Genomic DNA, 8,447 nt, shown 5'->3' on the forward strand with positions numbered 1-8,447 from the left:
GACATCCGACCCATTGACATACAGATCAAATGTGAGGCAGCCATAGCGGCTATGAGACTTAAGGCGATGGGAGAATGGACTGAGGATGGGAGCAGGAAGGAAGGAGGAAGAAGGAAATCTGGAAGGAAGGAAAGAGGTTTCCGATTGGATACCTGAGACGATACTTGAGGTCGAGTACAAGCCACTGATGCCAGCGGCACTGTCTTGGACTGACGGAATCCTAGAATTGCCATCTGGAAGATCATGTTATATGGATGGATCAAAGCTAAGGGACAGAGTGGGCCTGGGGGTCTACATTGAGAACCCATGGAATGAGATCTGTTTTAGGCTGCCTGACCATAATGCGGTCCTGCAGGCAGAGTTTCGGGCTATCATGGAATGCGTGAGGAGGTGTGGTACTAACGCGAGGACGTCGAGTGTGAACATCTTTACGGACAGTAAAATGGCCATAAGGGCAATAACAACCAGGACGGTAAGATCACGTACAGTCTTGCAGTATAAGAAGAAGATTAACGTCTTCTCTGAGGATGGTAAAATCCGTTTGGGTGCCGGGTCATAGTGGATTAAAGGGGAATAAAAGGGCAGACGATTAGGCAGTGAAGGACAGAGGACTGCCGTCAATAAACTTGGTTAACGTAAGCCTTTCGGTCGAGTCGGAGTTAAGGGCGTGGGCGACGAACGCGCATGTAACACAGTGGAAAAGCGAAACAGTCGGTAGGACGACGGAAGTTATTGGGTTGCCCAAAAAGTAATTGCGGATTTTTCATATAGTCGGCGTTGACAAATTTTTTCACAGCTTGTGACTCTGTAATTGCATTCTTTCTTCTGTCAGTTATGAGCTCCTACTTTTAGCTTGCTTTAGAAAAAAAGTATAAAAAAGTATATTTGATGAAACTTCATTCTAAGTTTTATTAAAAATGCATTTACTTTCTTTTAAAAAATCCGCAATTACTTTTTGGGCAACCCAATATATGGGGTGATCCAGATTGTGAGAGGACTAGGCTATTAGTGAGTGGAAGTAAGAAGGAGGTCAGTATAGCTTTTGGTATCATAAATGGACCCCTAAGACTACGAGCCCATTATGCAAAATCGGCGGTGCAGATGATGAGACGTTGGAGCATTTCCTTTACATTGCCCGGCTTCCGCGGCTAACAGACAGTCGGTACTTAGGAGGGGACACTATACCAGACATGAACCAACTTAGTGGCGTGGCATCGAAAACAATTAAGGATTTTGTAAGTAGCACGGAATTCCTTACTTAGATTTTATTTAAAGCGCACAACAAACCGATTACTGGCTTAGGTGTATATACTAACCTTACCCGACGTGCTAACGATAACCAGTTGCGAAAAGAAGGTCCTAGAATGAAATTCGTAAACAAAGTACACATTTATATGACATTTGTGGCTATAGTATTAACTCTACCCTGCGACTCTACTGTGGGTGTGTTGGAGTGACTGGTCTGATTCAAAAATTTGTCCTGATTCGGTTTGGCCATGTCCTTCTGTCCGTGTCCTTTCTGTACTAATATCCGTCTATGGTTTGAAATCAAGATGTAAATCGTTTTTGTTAACCAATAATCGCAACATTTGTCACATATCACTTTTTTTGGCGCAAAGACAAACCTTATGAGGTTTGATGAAAATCGATTTATCTTGGTTGCTATTATGTACATGCAGTATATTGCTTTGTGGAGAAAAGTTGAAGGTCGGAGGGTGGGAGAGGGAATAGTGTTTATTGACATTTGTTTTGTATTTCTCAGTGTCACTTCTTTAATTTTTACAAAACAATAAAAAAATTTAATTTTTTTTGGAAAAATTTTGGTTATGAAGCGAAAACTTTTAGGAGGAAAGAACAATCTGCACCAGTTTTTATTAAAATGCTTGTAAAATTTTGTAACGCTTCCAATGATGTACAAAAATTTTCTAACAGTTCACAAATACTCCGACAATTTAAAAAAAAACCGACATTAACTTCACTAAAATTTTCAAAAAAAAATGCTGTAAGTCTAGTAACTCATAAACTGTTTGAAATATTCCAAGCATTTCAACAAGCTTTTTGCAAAAAGAGAATCCTTCAAAAAAAGAATCCAGAATAAATGACAGCTGGGCAAAAAATTCAAAATTGGACATGTTCCCCAAGGATCAGCCTCTGGGACCCAAATATTGCATACTTATTGAGAAACACTCAACATTGACTATGTAGAGTTTCGTATGCACATCTATATCCCTTCAAAAGTTCTAGAACTATGCCCAAGATTTGTCCATTTGGCAACACTATGCCACGCCCCTTTGTTTATGTCTGGTATTGTGTTCCCACCAAAGTGCTGGTGTCTGTAAGCCGCGAAAACCGGGCAATGACATAGGAAATGCCCCAACGTCTCATCATCTTCCCCACATGCTCTAAATATGTTATGAATTACTCACAACCTTAACTCGGACTGAATCTCCCCGAAAGTCTTCGTCGGTTTAACCAAATTTATTGAAGGCAGGTCTCTGGCCTTCATTGCCAAATCGTCTGCTCTTCTACTGTCATAAAGACGACCACAGATGACGTCCTCGCGTTAACACCACACCACCTCACGTGATTGCTCGGAAATCCGACTGCAGGACCGTATTATGGTCTGTCAGTCGAAAACAGTTCTCAGCCTCTGGGTTCGCAATGTAGATCCTCTAGCTTTGATCCAACCGTATAGAATGAACTTCCAGATGGCAATACCAAACCAAACAACCGCCGTATATATCCACACTGTTCCTGGCATGATACCCCAGCTCCTTCCTATCGAGTTGCGACAGGAGTAGAGCGCGATTAATTTCATTTTGACACTTTCCTCGAAGTTTCCCCTCCCACTCAATAAAATGGACTGAATGAGTTAGTTAGAGTGCTTGGGCATTCTCCTGTTCTTCTGGTGGATACGGCTTGGTGACATGCAATGTGCATCGTGACTGAGAATATACGAGGGGAGTCCTTCTTTGTTAACGGATTCGAGGTTATTTTCAAGTGAAAGGATCTGTTGGCTGGAGGAAACCCGACCTACCCGATTCCTTTTGTATACACAAATGAGTCTAAATTGGATGGTTGGGTCGAAGCACCAGGCAGGAGTCTTCATTGCATTTCTTGGAGTCAGGGAATCCATGGGGTTCTAAAAGAGCGAATCTTTTCTGCAGTGTGATAACGGGTTTCAAATGGTTAGAGTTGAGGTGCTAGGGAGTTCGTGTGCAAAATTTCAAGGTCCTTGGTTGTACGGGCGCCTTTTGGCAGGCCCCTAAAGTTGGTCTCCTTGGTATTTTGAGAATTTATTCGGGCTGCCAAATCTTTGTTTGTAGTCCGATTCCGAAAATTGTTTTTGCTGGATGGTGGACAAAAATTCCTACAAAAGAGCCCCCTTGATGTCTACAATATCTCGCCTTGTTTCGGGAATATTAAACTTTTAATATTTTTGCAATTTTTACGATGACCTGCTTCGTATTATGCAATTTATGATAGCATTTGTGTTTTTTCCATTCATAATTTGGATTTGTGACAAAATTTACATGACTTTGTTGCAAAAAGTATTCACATCTGATGGTTCAGTTAAAAGTTATGCTGTTTGGAAGTCAAAAAATGAAAAAAAGTAAATTTTTTGGTCAATCAAAAGTATTTTCATTGATTAGCCTTTATTGAAAAAACTTGCTTAAAACCCTTCTTCTTCTTTTTTTTTGTGAAGAAGACATATTGAAGATGCGTTTTAAGTGAAATTTGAACCAAATATGTCAAATAAAACGTGTGCTATATGTACTTCAAAATAAGTAATTTTTTATAAAAAACAAGAAAAATCCATAAAGTTCTCAAAATTCCGAAGTCTAGATCCCGCAGGGGGTCTATATATCCACTAAACCCATGCAAAAAAATCCTTGGACCAAACAATATTTGTAACCTCCACAGCAAATTTACTTACTATGCCGATTTTGAAACTTCTCCCCAAAGAGGTGTCGCACTGCGGCTAGCCGTTCGGCCGTGAAACCATCATTACCCGCAAGGGGTATTTTGGGGACTTTTTGTAAATAAATTCGGGCAAAATTTATTTTTGAACACTTTTGTCTGCAAACTTCAGAAAAAAACTATTCAGATATCTCTACTCGTTTTTTCTTAGAATTTAGAGATATATCTACCCGTTCTCCGTGCAAGACAGAAGTAGTTATAAGTAGTTATATAAAAGCGCAAAATACCTTGGTTTTTGGCAAAAAGTATCTATAGACTTAATAATGAAAACAACGCGTGTCATACACAACTGCAGTATGCAGTTGTCTGATCGATAATGCTATATGGTGTTGTGGTCTGGTGGATGGCGCTTCAATAGTCCACCTACTGTTCAATATTCACCGGATCCAAAGAATGGCTTGTATGTGCATCACAGCCGCACTGAGGACTACACCATCTAATGCACTAAATTAAATCCTATACTTAACGCCTCTGGACATTGTAGCGAAACAAATTGCTACGACCACTGCTGTGAGGATAAGGGAGCTGTGTTATCCTTGATACAATATTCGATGTGCCAGGCAATGTGTGCCTGAGCAGCTTTTTCATATAAAGGTCTGTACCACTCTTCTTGATGGAACCGATTGGAACTACGATATTCCTGGTAATAGAAGTTATAGAGACTTCTACACGGATGGTTTCAAACTAGACGACCAGATGGGCTTTGAGATATACTCTGAAAAACTAGAACTGGTTATACCGAGAATGTTACCTGACCACTGCAGTGTGTATCAAGCGGAGATCCTTGCAATTAAAGAAGTGGTGCAATGGCTAAGATATAATGTCATAACGACCATTGACATAAATATCTTCTCAGACAAGCACTAAATCCCTGGAGAACGTCGCAGATCTCTCAACCAGATGGCTGAATAGTTCAATATTCAACTGTTCTGGATGCCGGGCCACAGAGATAATCCCAGGGAATTGTAAAGCGGAAGAGTTTGCGAGACTAGGAACTACCTTACACATTCTAGGGGAACTGGAATCTGTAGGTATGCCTCTAGCGACATGAAGCTAAATATTCAGGATCAGGCCCGAAGGGCATTCCAAAATTATGAGGCCTAATCTAGAGATGAAGAGGTCTACCGCTTTGCTCTTACTGGCTAGAACAGACTGAAGGTTGCCAGTAACGACTTTTGCAGAACCTGTGAGGACGTCGTTGAAGAAAAGGCTTTAGCACATCTGCTGTGTGTGTGTCCCGCCCTGGCAGTCAAAAGAAGTTCCACCTTAGATTCTCATTTCTTTGAGAACCTGTCTGATTTAGAGGATGTTAACATTCGCTCGTTATTGAGCTTTTTTAAACGATCTGAATGGTTCAACGGCAGGAACTAAATAGAAGGTATATTCCTTCTCCTGTTCCTATGATATCACAATGGACGAAAACGTTTAAGTGAGTCTGATGGCAGGTGGTATTTTAATCTAACCTAACCTACCCGTTCTCACACGTCATATTTTTTACAGTTTTTTTTGCGGTTCTATCCCACTGTGGGTCGGTGCGGTTGTGGCGGCCCAACAGTACTGGACGCTGGGAGAGTTTGACTCCTGTAAGGTATGCGATGACGAGGAGGAGTTGGAGCCGCTCGGGCACCTTTTGTGTCACTGCCACGCTTCGAAGGAGTAAAGCTACCCAACGAGAAAAAGCAGCGACTTTGAGTCTTGATATATGGCCATTAATAAACTGTTCAGTGTGTACAAGCTGTCTCCATCGAGCTCTATCGTTGGCCAAATCTTTGGCTTGATTCCAAGAAATATGGGTTGATTCCAACTCCCTTTTCGTTCAGCAGATCCATGTATTTTTCTGGCGTTCCCTCCCTGACTGCCCTTGCGGGTTCCAGTCTCGGACATTTCACGCTACATCATAGCGCAGTCAGCATAAGATATGACCCAACCATGTCCATTTTCTCTTCCGGATTTCTACATCGACAGGGGAAGTGTTTGTTTTCTGGTCAGAGCAGAGGAGCTAATGTGGTCGGGACAAGAACGTCCTGGCCGAAAATCTGCCGGTTCCTTCCTCAAAACGCTGTCAAGTGCAGCCGAAATATGCTGCAGAAGAAGACTTGCCATCACTTTATTTTTTGCGTTTAGTCCTCCTCCAGTTTTTACTTTGGGATTGTGACCATGATCCCTTTTTTCCATTCCGAGGGGACAGTTAGTATCCTAGACTGCTCTGATTATTGGGATAAGAGCTTGAGCTATGGGGTATGCCCCATACCGCAAAAGTTCAGCAGGTATATTATCAGGGCCGGCTGATTGGCCGTTTTTAAATGAGACCAGAACGGTCTCAATTTCTTCGCAGGTGGGTGGGGCCGTTGATATATCCCTGCGTGGGTTTCGGTGCACAGGAAGATTAAGAGGGTCGGAGCTTACGTCCTCGGTTGCTGGTCCTTCGGAGCTAAAGAAACCGCGTCATCGCTCTAATTGCAGTTGTTAATTCCGATCCGTCCTCATCTTTTATTATTGCCGTTGACCTTGTCGTTGCCACTTATTTATTTAGTGACTCGTAGATACCACGAATATTAGCTGCATTTTAGGCTTGCTCTGCCAGCATATTAAAGTATATTCGCTTATCTCTGCGAACTAGGCGTTTAACCAGCGAGGTAGAGGCGAGTAGTCCTGGCTGCGCTTTTTGCTACATTTGATTTTGTCCGTAGCAGAGGGTTGCCTAGACGCGCCTGGTGTTTTATATCCTCTATAGTTTCGTTGCTTATTCATGGCTTTTAGGTTTAAAAGGTTCAACTTTGTGCTTTTTGTTTGAGTCCTTTTCACGACGGCTGGGCGTAGATGTAGAGCGGCTACTAAGCGCAGGTGGTCACTATCGTTTCGGCTCCTCGTCTAGTTTACCCATCCATCAGCGAACCCTAGAAAGAGTTTGCTGATAAATACGTGGCCGACTTGATTGTGGGTGTTTCCATCTGGTGAGTATACTTTTATGGGCGATATCTTGGGCCTCTACATGCAAAAAACCAACGAGATGTGACCACAATTTTTGGATTTTACTGCCTTAAAAGTCCATATCGGATGAAATATACACATTGGAGCTATATCTAAATAAGTACTGATTTTAATGAAATTTTGCTCACATATTGGAACGTCAATTTAATTGTGGCTTCTATAGCCTTAAAAGGCCATATCGGATGAACGATATATAAGGGAGCTATATCTAAATCTAAACCGATTTTTATGAAATTTCGCACACATGTGAGAATCTTAAATAAAACACTCCTTGCTAAATCTTGTAAAGATCGGACCGATTTTTATGAAATTTCGCACACATGTGAGGATGTTAAATAAAACCCCCCATGCTAAATTTTGTAAAGATCGGACCAGAATTGTGGCTTCTACAGCCTTAAAGGGCCATATCGGATGAAATATATATAAGGGAGCAATTTCTTAATCTGAACCGATTTTTATGAAATTTTGCACACACATGAAGACGTCAAATAAAACACCTCATGCAAAATTTTGTAAAGATCGGACCAAAATTGTGGCTTCTACAGCCTTCAAAGGCTAAATCGGATGAAAGATACATATGGGAGCTATATCTAAATCTGAACCGATTTTGATGAAATTTTACACACATATGAGGATGTTAAATAAAACACTCCTTGCTAAATCTTGTAAAGATCGGACCGATTTTTATGAAATTTCGCACACATGTGAGAATGTTAAATAAAACCCCCCATGCTAAATTTTGTAAAGATCGGACCAAAATTGTGGCTTCTACAGCCTTAAAGGGCCATATCGGATGAAAGATATATAAGGGAGCAATTTCTTAATCTGAACCGATTTTTATGAAATTTTGCACACACATGAAGACGTCAAATAAAACACCTCATGCAAAATTTTGTAAAGATCGGACCAAAATTGTGGTTTCTACAGCCTTAATAGTTCAAATCGGATGAAAGATAGATATGGGAGGTATATCTAAATCTGAACCGATTTTGATAAAAATTTAAGATCAGTAAAAAAACAGTCCGTGCCAAATTTTGTGCAGATCGATTGAAAATTGGAGCTACTACGGTCATTGAAGTCCAATTCGGGCGATATATATAAATATATGGGAGCTATATCTAAATCTAGACCGATTTTTATGAAATGTTGCACGCGTATGGAGACGTCGAATAAAACACCCCATGCCAAATTTTGTAGAGATCGGTAAAAAATTGTGGTTTCTACAGCCTTAAATGGCCATATCGGATGAAAGATATATATGGGAGCTATATCTAAATCTGGACAGATTATCATTAAATTTTCCACACATATTAGGACGTCGAATAAAACACCTCTCGCAAAATTTTGTAAAGATCGGACTAAAACTGTGGTTTCTACAGCCTTAAAAGTCCATATCAGATGAAAGATATATATGGGAACTATATCTAAATCTGGACCGATTTTTTTCAAAACCAATAGCGTTTGTCCTTGGGCCT

This window comes from Stomoxys calcitrans, chromosome 4 (genome assembly GCF_963082655.1).
Source record: "Stomoxys calcitrans chromosome 4, idStoCalc2.1, whole genome shotgun sequence".
In the NCBI taxonomy this organism is placed as follows: domain Eukaryota; kingdom Metazoa; phylum Arthropoda; class Insecta; order Diptera; family Muscidae; genus Stomoxys; species Stomoxys calcitrans.